The sequence below is a fragment of the Balaenoptera musculus genome, chromosome 11 (assembly GCF_009873245.2).
Source record: "Balaenoptera musculus isolate JJ_BM4_2016_0621 chromosome 11, mBalMus1.pri.v3, whole genome shotgun sequence".
Taxonomy (NCBI): domain Eukaryota; kingdom Metazoa; phylum Chordata; class Mammalia; order Artiodactyla; family Balaenopteridae; genus Balaenoptera; species Balaenoptera musculus.
This window is the reverse complement of record NC_045795.1, coordinates 58,231,861-58,248,332: the sequence shown is the minus strand read 5'-3', so window position 1 is coordinate 58,248,332 and position 16,472 is coordinate 58,231,861.

Sequence of the window (16,472 nt, the reverse complement as noted above, 5' to 3'; positions counted from 1 at the left end):
GAGACTCCAAGGCAGACTGAGGAGTGGGAAAACTTTCTAGTGGAAAACAGGGAAGGCTTCAGGGATGCCCTGATTGGAGGCCGTGGGCAGGGGGAGCTGCAGGTTGGCTAACTTGAAGAGGGATATCCTATGTGCTTGGTTAGGGGAGCATATTTGACTTTCTCTGGTTGGTCTAGAGTTGAAAGCGGGGACAAAAAATAGTGAAGCTGGCAGTTATGGTCAAGTCCTGACCATTCTGGGCCGATTGCTGCAGATGTTGTGGTTTGACTTCCTGAGCTGATGGCTGCAGAGGTTGTGGGTCAGAGTTCTGTTGTCATAGATGTCTGGCCATTGTCTGTTTGTATATTCCGTCTCTCAGCAGTGAGACAGTATTAGCTCTGTTTCTTGAAAGGGGCAGGTTGAGTCACAAAGGTAGAATGAGTCTCATCTACCTAACATGGGAGCCCTAACTCTGCTTTGGCAGTGAAATGTTTCTCCACATTCCTCTCTCCTTAACATTTTCTAGGGTGACAGTTGTCTCAATCCCACCTTTGGCTGAGTGTAGGTCCATCAAGCGGGAGGGAGGGAAGGGACACTTTAGCCAGAAGGCAGAGCAAAGGCTGTTAAAGTGAAAAATGGTTGAGTCCAGGGGGGGCAGCATCACTTGATAAGAGTATCCTTGGAAAGAACCGAGAAAAAGAGGAGAAAATTCAAGAAGTCAAAGGAAGACAAATGTATTGGTGATCTTAAGAGAAATACCTGAATCATCTGAAGCCATACTCCCTCTTCCAAAGGCCTAAATCTTGCCCAGGACACATCTGCATTCCCATGCCTGCTGAATATGCCAGGCATGAAAGTTGATGATAGGCCCCCAACTTCCTCTCTCCCACGCTAGGTTGGAAGCACCTTAGAAAGGTCATAAAAGATCTAGAGAAAGGCACAGGGCCCAGATGGTTTTATGGGAGAGTGCTGTCAAACCTTTGAGAAGTACATGATTCCTATGTCAGTTGTTCCGGATCATTAAAACGATGAAAAAAATTTATTTCATGAGCTCTGCTTAACTTTAATAGTAAGACAGCCATGGAGCACACAAAAAAGGAAGACCTTAGACCATATATCAATATATATGCAAAGATTCTAAATAAAATATTAGCAAATTAAACCCTATCATTCCTAATATACCTCAGCCAAATAGTTTTATTCTTGAATTGTAAAGACGATTCAGCATTAGAAAACAAATGAGAAAAACTGTATGTTCTGTAGACATTAAGGCATTTAATAAAATTCAATCCCTACTTTTGATTTTTGAAAAATTCTTTCAGTAAGCTAAGAATAAAAAGAAATTAACTTGACTTAATGAAAGACATTTATCAGAAACTATTTCTTTAACCCTAATAATAGTCAGTGGTGAAACTCCAGAGGTGTTCTCTAATTAAAGTCAGGAATAAGATGAGGATGCTTGCTGTTGTAGCTATTATTCATCTTTCCTCCAGAGAGCCCAAACAAAGTAGTAAGATGACAAAAATAATCGAAGATAATATAACATGCACACATACATATGCACATTGTGCAACAAAAATGTAAAATTATTATTATTTGAAAATATTATTTTTACTTAAAAACTCTGATATGTATCTAGAAATCTATCTAGAAAAAAATCTAATCAAGAAAAATAACTCATTCTTAATAGCAGTAAAAATTATAAAGTATCTTATAAAATGAGTTTGTTGAAGAAAACTTTCATATTTTACTAGAAGTTATAAAAAAACAAATGGATTGATAAACCATATCCCTGAATGAGAGCACTCAATATTGCAAATGAGTCAAAATCCTACTAATTAATCTATAAATTCATTACAATCCCAGTCAAAACACCAATGGGATTTTTGAGGACAATGGGAGGGGGGTGGCATGCTTCATTGACACTATCATGTTAAAGAAAAATGCACAAAAATAGCAAAGAAGGGAATTAAAGTAGAAAAAAAATGAGAATTTGCCCTACCAAATAGCAAAATAATAACATAACTTTAATTAAAACAGTGTTATATTGATGCCAGAACTGAAAGAAAAAATCAGTAGAACAGAAGAGAGTTTACAAATGGACCTCAGTACATGTGGAAATGTAGTATATTGCAAGAGTATACTTTCAGATCAGTTGAGAAAGAATAGACTGTTGACTAATGGTGTTGGAACAACTGACTACTTTTGAGGGGGAAGAGTAAAACTTAAGTTAGATCCCTAACCTCACCAAATTCTCAAATATAAATTTTATATAGATTTAGAGTAAATGTAAAAGAAATGCTGTATAAATACTAGAAAAAAACATAGGAGATTATTTCAATAATCTTGAAATAGTGACAGCCTTTCTAAGAAAGCATGAAACTCAGAAGATTTAAAGGGAAAGATAAACAGATTTGACTGCATGGAAATTAAAATTCACCACTTGGCAAAAAACTCCGTAACCAAAGTCAAGAGACAAATGACAGGCTGGAAGAAAACATTTACAACATAGCTGACAACGAAAAGACTGATTACACTAATTAGATTCAAAGATCTCTAACAAATTAACAAGGAAAGAACAAACATCTCAAAAGAAAAAGACCACTCACAGAAAGTAAAATACAAATGACTAGTAAATAATTGGAAACATAACTTCATTAGGGATTAAGTGAAATGCAGTTTAAAAAATAGGTTTCCCTAAACCTTCCTGCACTGTTGGTGGGAATGTAAATTGGTGCAGCCATGTGGAAAATGGCATAGAGATTCCTCAAAAAACTAAAAATAGAGTTGCCATATGATCCAGAAATCCCAGTTCTGGTCATATATATGGACAAACTATAATTCAAAAAGATACATGCACCCCTATGTTCATAGCAGCACTATTCACAATAGCCAAGACATGGAAACAACCTATAAGTCCATCAACAGATGAATGGATAAAGAAGATGTGGTACCTATATACAATGGAATACAACTCAGCCATAAAAAGAATGAAATAATGCCATTTGCAGCAATATGGTTGCAGCTAGAGATTACCATACTAAGTGAAATAAGTCAGAAAGAGAAAGACAAATACCATATGATATCACTTATATATGGAATCTAAAATATGACACAAATGAACTTATGTACAAAACAGAAAGAGACTCACAGACATAGAGAACAGACTTGTGGTTGCCGAGGGGGAGGAGGAGTGGAGAAGGGATGGATTAGGAGTTTGGGATTAGCAGATGCAAACTATTATATATAGAATGGATAAACAACAAGGTCCTACTGTATAGCACAGGGAACTATATTCAATATCCTGGGATAAACCATAATGGAAAAGAATATGAAAAAAAAAAATATATATATGTATAACTGAATCACTTTGTTGTACAGCAGAAATTAACACAACATTGTGAATCAACTCTACTTCAATAAAATAAGTTTAAAAAAATAGGTCCAGAGGTGATTCAGATATTAGAGTTATCAAACATGGTCTTTAAAATTCCTGTGAATACTATGTTTAAGAAAATAGATGACAAAGTGAAGAATTTTATCAAGGAAATGTATTTCTTTTTAAAGAGTCAAATGGAGATTCTAGGATTAAAAAACATAATAAAGGAAAATTAAAGGGTAGGTTTAATAGCAGATTAGAGATATCTGAAGAGAGAAATACTAAATAGTAAGCCAGTAGAGAATACCCAGATGAAACATGAAGAAAGGAAAAAAAAAATGCAGAAGAAATTTAAGAGACATGGGATATAGCAAAAGGTTTAACATATATGTAATTGGAACTCTGGAAGGGAGAGACAGTATGGCACAGAAACAATATTTGAAGAGAAAATAACCAAGTATTTAACCAAAAATACTGATAAAAGACATCAAACTAGATGAGAAGCATCAAGAAGCTCTATGAAATCCAAGTAAGGTAACTACAAAGAAAACCATGCATAGGTAAATCATAGTAAAACTGCTGTAAAGCAAAAATAAAGAGAGGGCTTCCCTGGTGGTGCAGTGGTTAAGAATCCGCCTGCCAATGCAGGGGACACGGGTTCAAGCCCTGGTCCGGGAAGATCCCACATGCCGCGGAGCAACTAAGCCCGTGCGCCACAACTACCGAGCCTGTGCTCTAGAGCCTGCAAGCCACAACTGCTGAGCCCATATGCCACAATTACTGAAGCCCGTGTGCCTAGAGCCCATGCTCCACAACAAGAGAAGTCACCGCAATGAGAAACCTGTGCACTGCAACAAAGAGTAGCCCCCGGGCTTCCCTGGTGGCGCAGTGGTTGAGAATCTGCCTGCCAATGCAGGGGACGTGGGTTCAAGCCCCGGTCTGGGAAGATCCCACATGCCGCGGAGCAACTAGGCCCGTGAGCCAGAACTACTGGGCCTGCGCATCTGGAGCCTGTGCTCCGCAACAAGAGAGACCGCGATAGTGAGAGGCCCGCGCGCCGCGATGAAGAGTGGCCCCCGTTCGCCGCAACTGGAGAAAGCCCTTGCACAGAAATGAAGACCCAACACAGCCAAAAATAAATAAATAAATAAATAAAAGAATTAGCTAAATGTAGATCAAAACATAAATCTCTAAGAGTAGCCCCCGCTCGCCACAACTAGAAAAAGCCCGCGCGCAGCAACTAAGGCCCAGTGCAGCCAAAAATAAATAAATAAATAAATAAAAGAAATCAACTCCTTAAAAAATAAATAAATAAATAAAGAGAAAATCTTAAAAGCTGACAAAGGAAAAAAAAACACATTCCCTTTAAAGAAGTAATATTAAGAATGACAGCTGACTTCTCAAAATAAATAGTGGAAGTCAAAAGACATCTTTAAACATTTAAAAATAAAAATTAAAAAAATTTAATTAAAAGTTTGAGTTAAATGTTAATTTAAAATTACATATGTGTGTGTGTATATATATATGTATGAATGTCTTCATTAAAAGACAAAGATGATCAGACTGGATAAAGGAAAATAAAATTTAATTACATGCTGCTTACAAGAAAGTACAAAGAGTGAAAAAGATATACAACTGCAAAAAGTTATACCACTTTCTTTTTTATATTCTTCAAAGTCTCTACACTTAACTCATAATGCATCTTGTTTTAGTTATGGAAAACAGTGTTTTAAAAGATTTATGGTTGCCATTATAATTAAAGGCAGGAAAAACTCCCTCATCTAATCAAAGTTGCTACATATACAGAAGCCTAAAAACATGGGGGACTCATCCCTTGCTTTTCCAGGGTGGGTGGGGCGGGCATCGTAGACAGACGCTGTGGGTGTGGGTTGAGCAGGCAACACTGGCTCCCACACAGCCCTCCGCACCGTCCTGGAACACAACCTGCTCTTGCCGAGGACCCCTGGAGCTCGGCTGATAAAATGACCCCTGGAACACAGTCTCCTTTCCACAAGGCTTATACCACTCTGGATGTACAAGTTTGGAAATAATAGGTTTTTTGAAAAACCTTTTGTGTTTCCTTTATTGAAGCAGTAATGATACGCTCATTGTGGGCAAAAGTAAAAGCCAGTATAAGCTAAAACAATTTAAAATTACCCTTAATTTCACCATCTGGAGAGCACCACAGTTAGCCTTTTGCTGTATCACCTTCCAGACTGTTTTCCCTGCATGGGTACATCAGTATGCAAAGTGAGGTCACACTGTGCATATTGTTTTGGAACCTGCTTTTTTTCACCTGCCAATAGGTCATGAGTGTCTTGGGAAGAAGAGTATTCGGGAAATGACAGCAATTCTCACGGGAATCACAAGTAGATTGCAATGAGGTTGCTGACTCATCTGCCTTGGCCAAAACCACTTTCCTTTAAATGCCTTCGAGATGAATGCAGACACTCTTAAATTATAGTTTTCTAGTTTTAATAAGCCCATGATTTTCTTTGTTGCCATGGGTGCATGTTTTTACTTGTTCAAGATTAATATATTTTATTACATTAGGGTGAGTCTAAATATACCAGTAATGTGAGCTAATTGCTCACTCAGATCATAGAGAAATTATTTTATGGAGCTTAAAGAGAATTTAGCAATGCTTTTAGTCCAATCCTCTATTTTATGGGTCAGAAAATTGAGGTCCATGATAGACAGAAATGGACTTTGGTCATAAAGCTTGGGCAAATGACACATGTTAGGAACCCAGAAATGGTTTGCACATTTTCCAAATGCTTTTGCCTTCTGGGAATAGTGTAAACAGAAAGATATGAGAATGTTGTAACACTGTGACAAGATAGGGATGTGAACACCCAATTAACGGCCACTCCCATCTGAAACCTCCTTTCCATTGCAGGAATCCGTGCAACCACAGTAGAACCTCCAGTCATGTGGGCTGATGATGGAATAGTATCCCTGGGCTGGTCTGGGGTCCAGTGAGGTTAGGGCTAATGGAAAGGAAAGAAGGAGGGTGTGCTGAGGATGAAACTGGGGAAGTCAAATTGCAGTCAGATCCAGGGAGAAGCCAGTGATCAGGAGCTTGTAACCACAGAAACAGAGTGGGAGGTGAGGGGCAAGGCGAGGCCAGAGGGAAAAGTATCTTTTGGACGCTGGAAGTATCTTTCTGAGAATGGTTTTCAATGAGTTGTCCTCAAACAGCAGCAGCACCACCACCACTTGGGCCCCATCCCAGAGCTACTGAATCAGAAGCTCTGGTAAACAGCTATCTTTTTTTTTTTTTTTTAACAAGCCTGTTGGGTGATTCTGATACACATTTAAGTTTGAGAACCACTGGTCCAGCACAGTGGTTGCACATTTTAAAATACCCATATCCCGGCCCTACCCTCCCTCAAACATTCTGATTTGACTGTTCTGGGCTGGGATCATTTCTCTCCCCCAAGGTTTCCAGGTGTTTCTAATGTGCTGCCAGGGATGAGACCCACTGATGTGGGCAAACGAAAGAGAGTTGGACTGGCCCCTGCTGGGGTTTCCACTCTGGTTCCTCTGCGGTAACTTTCACCTGGTACCCCCAGGGACAGATGGGTGATGGGGAGAGGGGTGGCTTGTCCAGAAGCTTTTCTCTGAGGTTCTTGGCCTTTCCTGTGACTTCTTTCCTTTAACCTGTCCTCCGCAGAGCAGCACAGGCAATTTTAAAGGGGATGATTTCTCTTTACAACCAAGAGAATAATGCAGCAATTACAAAGTGACTTGTTGTCCTCACGTCTCTTCGTCAATTTCCTCCTGGCTCCCTGTCTTCCACTTCCTTCCAGGCAGATAGATTTTCCTTTGACTTAAATATGTGGGGCTATATGTAGTATCGGGGAGAAGAAAGGAGGTATCCAGGGTGGGGACAACTTCCTAGAAGATAAACACCACTCTAATTGCTCTAATTGCATGAAGGTGGGGTAGAAGTGGTATGAAATCAACCATGCAAATAATGAGTGGTAAGTTACTGTGTGATTTGGTCTGCAACAATATAAAAATCACACCATTTTCATCAAGGTAGAAAATATAAATTGAAGAAAATCTGGACACATTTTGTTATGGCTCAGTGTCAAGGACAATGAGTTATGCCAGCTCCAGCCAGCTGGTGCTTACTGCCTGTACAGGATTGTTTGTGTTCATCAATGTGCACACAGAATTTACAAATCAGGGTACACAAATATCTTGCTCTCCTTCAGCATTTTGATCTTCAGTAGTGATTGGTTGTAGTTTGTGTTTCTTAATTATTTGAAAATTCTGTGAAAACAGAAGTACATCCCCGCCTCCCCCTGCTCCCAGCAATCTCAGTGGATCCACATCTTCAGCGGCATCTGTACCGATCTCTCTCATTTTCTCTTTCTACTTTTTGATCTCCCCAGATATCTTCCACTCTCCCTGTCTTCATTCCACCTGGCTCAGAATCTCTGGAGAGATTCAGGAGGAGGCTCCAGTGTTCCAGGCTTAGGAGAAGCAATCATACCCCAGAAAGCAAGTATTCAGAACAAAGGACAGCAGCCCACAGGTTCTGCCCTACAACCTTCTTCCCCCGTTCTGATCACACTAAACACCCAGGCCTTGCTTCTCTGCCTTTTCTTCCTAGTGCATTTTGCTTCCACACCAGGCCTAAGCTAAATCCTCTCTCACTTCTGGGGATCCACAGAAAGAAACCCCCTTTTCCATCTGAACCTCAGAGGACAGTTTCAACTGCCTTACTAACAACTACACCCCATGAACTCCTATCTCATGAGCTCTACCCTCAGAAATATTTTGAGCTTCTGTCTCCTTGGTCGTTGGTTTTATTACTATTCTGGGGCCAATGACTCCAGCCCGTCCTCTGTCATCCAGTCCTTTTTAGTTTTTTACAGTCTCTTTTCCTAATTCTCAACAACGCTCAACAAATATTTATTGGCTGTTTACTATTTGCCAGACCCTGTCCCTGCTTCAGGGCACACAGTGCAATGGTGAGCAAGACAGACGTGGTCCCTGCCGTGGTGGAGATCACTGTCTACTGGGGTCTGTTGACAGACGCTAATAAGCAAATACAACACAGGAGGTGATGGGCATCATGATGGCACTAACCCGGAGCTCAGGGACGTGCTCCCAGAGGGACTCCTATAGGAAATGATGTTTAAGCTGAGAGTTGAATAATGAGTAGGAATTGGACAGATGAAGAGAGTTGGGGAATGGTGGTGAAGAAGAGTGTATCGGGAAGAAGGAACAGAATGCAAAAACCTGCCAATGAGTCAGAGCAAAGAGGTTGTTAGCAAATGGGAGAAATTGTTAAGGCTGGAGCACAAGATAAAAGTGGGGAGTGATGAGTCTGGAGAAGTAGGCAGGGGTCCTCATATCGCCAGTTGTATTTGATATCTGCATATCAAATTACCCCCAAATTTAGCAGCTTAAAACAACAAACATTCATTATCTCACTGCTTCTACGGGTCAGGAATCTGGATACAGTTTAGCTGGGTGCTTCTGACTCAGGGTATCTCATAAGACTGTAATCAAGGTGTTGGACCAGGGCCTGCTGTTTCACCTGAAGGCTTGACGGGGGTAGGGTTTGAGGGATGGGGAGATGAGAGTGGAAAAGGAGGCAGGGGGTCTTGAAAACCAAAGGTCTTGAAAACCAAATTAAGAGTTTTGATTTCATCCCTTTAGCAGAGCTTCTCAAACTAATGTGCTTGAGGATCATCTGGGGATTTTGTGAAAGTGCAGATTCTGAATCAGCGCATCTGTGGCAGATCCCAAACACCTAGGTTTCTAATAACCTCCCACACGATACTGATCCTGCTGAGGACCATACTGAGTAGCAATCTTAGATCCCTGCTGTCCCATGTGGTAAAGACCAGCCACGTGTGGCCACTGAGCACCTGCAGTGTGGCTGGCGAGACTGAGGAGCGAGATTTTAAATTTTCTTTAATTTTCGTTCATTTAAACTTAAGATTTAAAACATACTCAAGTTGTTTTTTTTAAATTTATTTTATTGAAGTATAGTTGGTTTACAATGTTGTGTTAATTCCTGCTGTACTGCAGAGTGATTCAGTTCTACATGTGTACACATATATATTCTATTTCACATTCTTTTCCATTATGGTTTATCCCAGGATATTGAATATAATTCCCTGTGCTATACAGTAGGACCTTGTTGTTTATCCCTTCTATATGTAAAAGTTTGCCTCTGCTAATCCCAAACTCCCGATCCATCCCTTCCCCACCCCGCTTCCCCCTTGGCAACCACAAGTCTGTTCTCTATGTCTGTGAGTCTCTTTCTGTTTTGTACATAAGTTCATTTGTGTCACATTTTAGATTTCCACATATAAGTGATATCATATGGTATTTGTCTTTCTCTTTCTGACTTACTTCACTTAGTATGAGTATCTCTAGTCGCATCCATGTTGCTGCAAATGGCATTATTTCGTTCTTCTTTATGGCTGAGTAATATTCCGTGATATATAGGTACCACATCTTCTTTATCCATTCATCTGTTGATGGACATTTAGCTTGTTTCCAAGTCTTGGCTATTGTGAATAGCGCTGTGTGAACATAAGGGTGCATGTATCCTTTTGAATTATAGTTTTATCTGGATATATGCCCAGGAGTGGGATTGCTGGATCATATGGCAACTCTATTTTTAGTTTTTTGAGGAACCTCCATACTGTTTTCCACCGTGGCTGCACCAATTTACATTCCCACCAACAGTGTAGGAGGGTTCCCTTTTCTCCACACCCTCTCCAGTATTTGTTATTTGTAGATTTTTTAATAATGGCCATTCTCACCGTGGTACCTCAGTGAGGTGGTGCCTCATTGTAGTAAAACATACTCAATTTGTTATTTAAAAACTTTAAAAGTATGCTTGGATTAACTTGAGTACGTGACTTGACCATTTCAACTGTAAATTTTACGAAATCACAATCTAGATGAAGTATTTCCGATGAGAATTTAGCATCTGAATTGAGAAGTACTTTAAGGGTAAAGTACACACCAGAATTCAAGGATTTAGTATGAAAAAAGAATATGAAATGTCTCATTAATTTCTGTATTAGTTATGTGTTGAAATGATATTTTGGATACTTGGGTTAAATATAAATTATTAAAATTAAGTTTACCTGTTTCTTTTAACTTTTTAAAAATGTGGCTACTAGAAAATGTAAAATGACATGTGTAGTCCACATTGGTGGCTTGCATTCTATTTCTATTGGACAGCGCTGTCAAAGATGAAGGGAGGGGCTTCCCTGGTGGCGCAGTGGTTGAGAGTCTGCCTGCCAATGCAGGGGACACGGGTTCGAGCCCTGGTCTGGGAAGATCCCACATGCCACGGAGCAGCTGGGCCCGTGAGCCGCAATTGCTGAGCCTGCGCGTCTGGAGCCTGTGCTCCGCAGCGGGAGAGACCGCGATAGTGAGAGGCCCGCGCACCGCGATGAGGAGTGGTCCCCGCTTGCCGCGACTGGAGGGAGCCCTCGCACAGAGATGAAGACCTAACACAGCCATAAATAAATAAATAAATTTTTTAAAAAATTAAAAAAAAGATGAAGGGAGACATTGTTGCTTAGCTTTCATCTAAGGAGAATTCCTGGGAGGGGCTCGTGGTTTCTCCACTGGAGAGTTGCTCACGCAGTGATTCTCCCATTCCCCGTGTGTGGGCACATGAAGGTGTGGGGAATTCGTATCATGTGTCCTGGGACACCACCCTGGCTGCTGGAGAGAATGTTTATTATGAAGAGCCCTTGGCTCCACCTTTCCCTGGCCTGCATTGGTCCACAGGCTACGCCTTGCTGAGAAATGGTACTCATTCTCATTACCTTTCTAGCCTGGACAAGAAAAAAAATGGATGTCTCTTTAAGACATGCAGCTCTAAGAGCTCAGAGCCCAGGCTGTCACAGCTCACTTTCAGGTTCACCTGTAACCATGACAACACCATTGACGTAAGTTGCCATGGAACATAATTTAACCTGGATCAGATTTTTTTAAAAGAAAGAATGGAAGAACACTCAGCTTTGTCTCAGGGGACTATGGGAAATGGGATCTCCTGTGATACGCTCTTAACTACCATTTTCATTTAATTACTTTTGCTTGTGATTTCCCTGGGGAAGCGTTTCTGCCAGGAGCTATTTCCTGGGAAGGCTGGGAGTGTTTGCAGGGAATGGTTGGTGTTAGGGAATCCAGTGGTTCAGTGACCTTGAGCTGGTCCCTGGTAGGAAGATTTTCACCACATCCCCTCAAGTCCATCTTATTTCTTCTACCTAAGCCTTAATGGGGGAAATATCAGACTTCTCATTACATTTCAGAACTGGAAGGTGCCCAGATGGGAAAGTAAGATGAGAGGAGTACGGGGTAGATCTGAACCCACTTGAGTTTAATTAATTAATTAATTTATTTATTTATTTATTTATGGCTGTGTTGGGTCTTCGTTTCTGTGCGAGGGCTTTCTCTAGTTGTAGCAAGCGGGGGCCACTCTTCATCGCGGTGCGCGGGCCTCTCACTATCGCGGCCTCTCTTGTTGCGGAGCACAGGCTCCAGACGCGCAGGCTCAGTAGTTGTGGCTCACGGGACCAGCTGCTCCGCGGCATGTGGGATCTTCCCAGACCAGGGCTCGAACCCGTGTCCCCTGCATTGGCAGGCAGGTTCTCAACCACTGCGCCACCAGGGAAGCCCCCCCACTTGAGTTTAGGTCTTGGGTCTATACAACCAAAATCAGGAGGCATAAAAAGCTGGGGGTGGGACATAAGTAGAAAGAGATACAATCAAAGAAATAATGGGAAGACACTGTGATATTAAATTTATATAGGAAATATCAGTAACTCATTACAGCATTTCTTTTGTTTCTTTCTGAAAAGAAGTATGTGTTTCCTAGCTTTATTTGCTGACAAGGTCTAGTAGCAATAAATGGCCTTCACGCCTGAATTGTAGTCTCCAAATACCATTTCCCACTCAAACCATTTCCTTGAGAAATGGTTGATTCCACATGAGAGGCAGAAAATGCGCCGGATGATGCTGGGACACGTGGTTATGCTGAAAAAGGAAGAAGCTGTCAAATATTAATGGAATCATAACAAAGGCACCCAGGGGTCAACTTGAGGGTCTCTCATTGGCTAAAAATGGAACAATTTTACCTAAGAAATTAATGCAATAGACTGAAATTAGAGTTGACTGAATTAAAATCCATCAATTTATAATGATACTTAAAAGAAGAAAACTTTACTCGTCAATCTTTGAATGTTGCTAGGGATCCCAACAAAGAAAGGGAAGGAATCAAAGCATTTGTCCTGTCTCTCCTGAACGAACTGTTTTTCAGGGTAACCGAATAGTTGATGAAAGCTCTTTGTAGAGAATTCCAGCTAATAGATGCAGATGGAAGGATACATTTAGTAAAGCTTTTAAAGTGATGTACTTAGGTACCAATCATTAATGGATGCTGAAACCATTGGGTGAAATGTTGGCAAGGAACTTTATAAGATGTAGATTGGTTGATAACACCTGAATCCACTGATCTTAGCATTACTAAAAGTGGAACAACCAGACATATGTGCCAGAAAGCAATCTTTGTCCCTGCAGGCCAGAGACACCCTTCCCCTACCTAGAGGCAGCAGGTGGCTGAGGCTGGGAAAACTCCTTTGACCCCTCAGACAGTATCAATGGAATCCCCCAATGACACTTGGATATACCAAGCTGGCCAAATTGTACCACAAAGTGTCTAAATATTAAATGGTCATTGGAACCACAGCCCACAAAGTTAGGCCAAAGACTAGTGTCATTATAAGAGAACAGAAAGAGGGATTTGGATACAGAGACACAGACACAGAGGGGGAGAAGTCCAAGTGAAGATGGAGGCAGAGACTGGAGTGATGCATCTACAAGCCAAGGAATGCCAAGGATTGCCAGTAACCACCAGAAACCAGGAGGGAGGCATGGACTTGCTCTCAGAGCCTTCAGAAGGAATGGACCCTACTGATACCTTGATTTTGGAATTCTAGCTTCCAGAACTTCGAAAGAATAAATTTCTGTTGTTTTAAGCCACACAGTTTGTGGTACTTTTTTATGGCAGCCCTGGGAAACAGGGATAAAAGATAGATGGTTCAGTAACCATGCCTGCCTAAGCTCGGTAACAGCCCCCTGTTTGTTGTTCTACTTCTCATGTCAACTTGGCTATAGAAGTGATGAGAAGAGGCTGAGCTGATCATTGATGCAGAAAGAGACTTCATACATCCCCAAGGAATGGAATGATGGCTGCTACCAAAGATTGAAAAAGCAGGATGTGTCACTGGGCCCAGAAGTACAGGAGAATCCCAGGAGCTGTGCTGAGTCTGAGAAGGGGCCTATAACCCTCGGAGCGTGGCAAGGAGGTGGTGGGATTCCGCAGACCACGCGTTCTAAAGGCAACGCCTGCCCGCTCATCCACTCATGCAGGACCTACTGAGCATGAACCATGTGCCAGGCATAGCCACAGGTGCTGAAGCTGAAAAGTTGGGCAGGACAGCCTCCCTGCCCTCAGGGCCAGTTGTACTTTTCCCAGGCCTCTGCAGCTTCGAGGGGTGACATGGGACAGTGGATGGAGCCCACCTGTTCTGGGGGCAGCATCTCGCCTGGATGCCCAGGTTGTTTCTGTGGCCCTTTTCCCACAGCTGATTCTCCAGCATCCTGTCCACACTCAGAGACCTCTTACGTCCCTGCAACAATTTTCCATTTACTTCTGCCAGTCAGCTTGGGTGTCTGCTATTTTAACTGAATCGGGATCTGAACACAGGCTTGGGCGAACAGGGAAGGAATGGGAGAACACCCAAAGAGGGTAGGCCTAGGAAGCCGAGCCCCAAAGCACGAGAAAGAGCTGGCTAAGGGGACAGAAGGGCAGGGGGCCTCCCGGGAGAAGGGGCAGCACGTGCGGAGACCTGGAGGTGAGCGAGAGCCTGGCTCAGTTAGAAAGCGCAAGCAGAGGTTGTGAGAAAAGATTTTAATGTTTATAAAGCGGACGCCCAGGGTCTGTTTGCTGAAACCCCAGAGCACAAGGTGTGGGAGGAGCACAGAGCTCTGTGGGTTTATCTATGAAGTCCCTTCCAGCTTCCAGAAATGAGACCCTCAGTCAACGGCTGAGCACCAGTCCTGAGCTGCCCTCCTTGGAAGCTGTGACTGCAACTGGTCACTCTCAGTTAGAGGGGTGTATTCATTCGTGTTTCTGTTCCCCTGGGGCAGAGGAGGCAAAGCTGAAACGAAGTATGAGGTGATGGGATGGAGGACGTGGGTGTGGGGATAAACACCAGCGCAGGGTCCAGAGCAGGCAGGATGACAGGGGGCACACGGCCTTCAGTGGCTGACACAGGCAAGAGGCGTGGGATCCAGGTGACTCTACAGGAGGCAAGGACCTTGGAATTTCCAAGGATAGGGGACCATCAGGTATCAGAGGACACAGCAGTGGGAGATGCACCAGCTCACACTGTGACAAGAAGCAATCAGAGTTGTGGTGTTCACGGCCCTCCTTCTTTTTCCTCTGGAAATCCTTCTGTGTGTCTGGGGTGCTCCTTACCCAAATTCTGGCAACACCTGCCGTTTACTGCCTGCTGCCCTCTCCTGGCGGCCCGTGGAACTACAACCACTGCAACTCTAGGCTTATTCTTCAGAGGATGAATAATAAGCTGTTGGCAGAGGCAGGCATCCAATGGGAGGGTGTCAGAGCCTGAAGGGGTAATTTTGTTCAGCCAGCACATTTTACAGATAAAGAAACTGAGGCCCACCGGGGGCATATGACATATCCTGGGTCTTAGGCCACATTAGTGGACTTGAGCTTCCTCATCTACAGTCACAGATGATCTCCATGGCCCATCATCCCCTGCAAACCTGGAAAACGGGCTGCCCCTGGGAAGGCACCCTTAGAGTTTAACTACAGATATTATGGAAACTTGTCCACAATTAGCCTTGTGATTTTGGCTATCACTATTGTAGCTGTTTATCACCCCAAACTCGTTGGATTGTAAAGAATCTGAGCCCCAGAAGAAGATTTAAAGGACAAATAGAGACCTGGTTCCTTACCTCTCGGGGCAAGACTCCAACTTCAGATACTTCTAGAGTCAAGAGATGCAGGGAGAAAAATGGGACAGGAGCTCCTGAAGGATGTGTCACTGCTCAGTTCCACACCTTTTAGGAAGCCAAGCCAACATCCTGAAGGGTGAGATCGGAAAGTCCGTCTCCTCATCTGAGTGGCCACAGGTCTCCTCCACTCTCAGTCACAGACACAGCCTTTCTCCTTTGAAATCCAGCCACACAGGCAAGTCTCTGACTTGCAGTGCCTGGTTTGTCTTGGAGGTAAAATGAAATCTTCATAGTCTATGGGATGCTGGGGGTGAAATGCAACTCTATTTCTGGCCACCTTCCCTCAGAAGTGCCAAAGTGCTGGAGCTGCATCAGGCCAGGTAAGACTATGCCTTCCTTCTGAAACGGTTATAAATTGTGGGCAACAGCAGCCCCAAGGTGACAGGAGTAAAAGGGGAGAAAAAGAAGAGCTTTCTGTGTTTAAATGCTGATTTGGGGGCCTTGGGTATTACCTACCCAAGATGGGTAGTAAACGCCTACAGGAGGAGCTTTAAAACTGTGAATATATTATACATTGTTGACCCCATAAAGGACTTAACTATAGTCAGGTGTGTCTCCCAGGCTAAGACAAAGCAGGAATCCAGGAACTGGTCCATAAGCAGAACGTGGGTGATGTCGGAGGGGGGAATCACGAGGAACAAGACGATTCACATGTCTGCCTCTCCTGAAGGAGAGAGAGAACACTAGGGCATGATAAATGCTAGGAAGAAACAGAAACAGGGACCAGGGCTTTGAGAGTGGCAGGGGTCAGGGAGGGCCTCGTGAGGGGGGTGACAAAACAGCATGAGAAAGATGAAGGCACTTCCTCCCCTGAGCACGTGTTCTCTCGTCCCCTCTCCCGAGGCAGGAGGATACTGTGCTTCAGCATCAGCTGTGGACCCAGCGTGGCACCTGGTTGGCACTCAGCGAGCGTTGGGTGGTAGGTAGCTGTCGCCGGTGGATGGCCGGCTCTGCCTGGCGGGCTTCCTCTGGGCTGACAGCATATGCAGTGTGGCTGCAGAGCCCAGAGGACCGT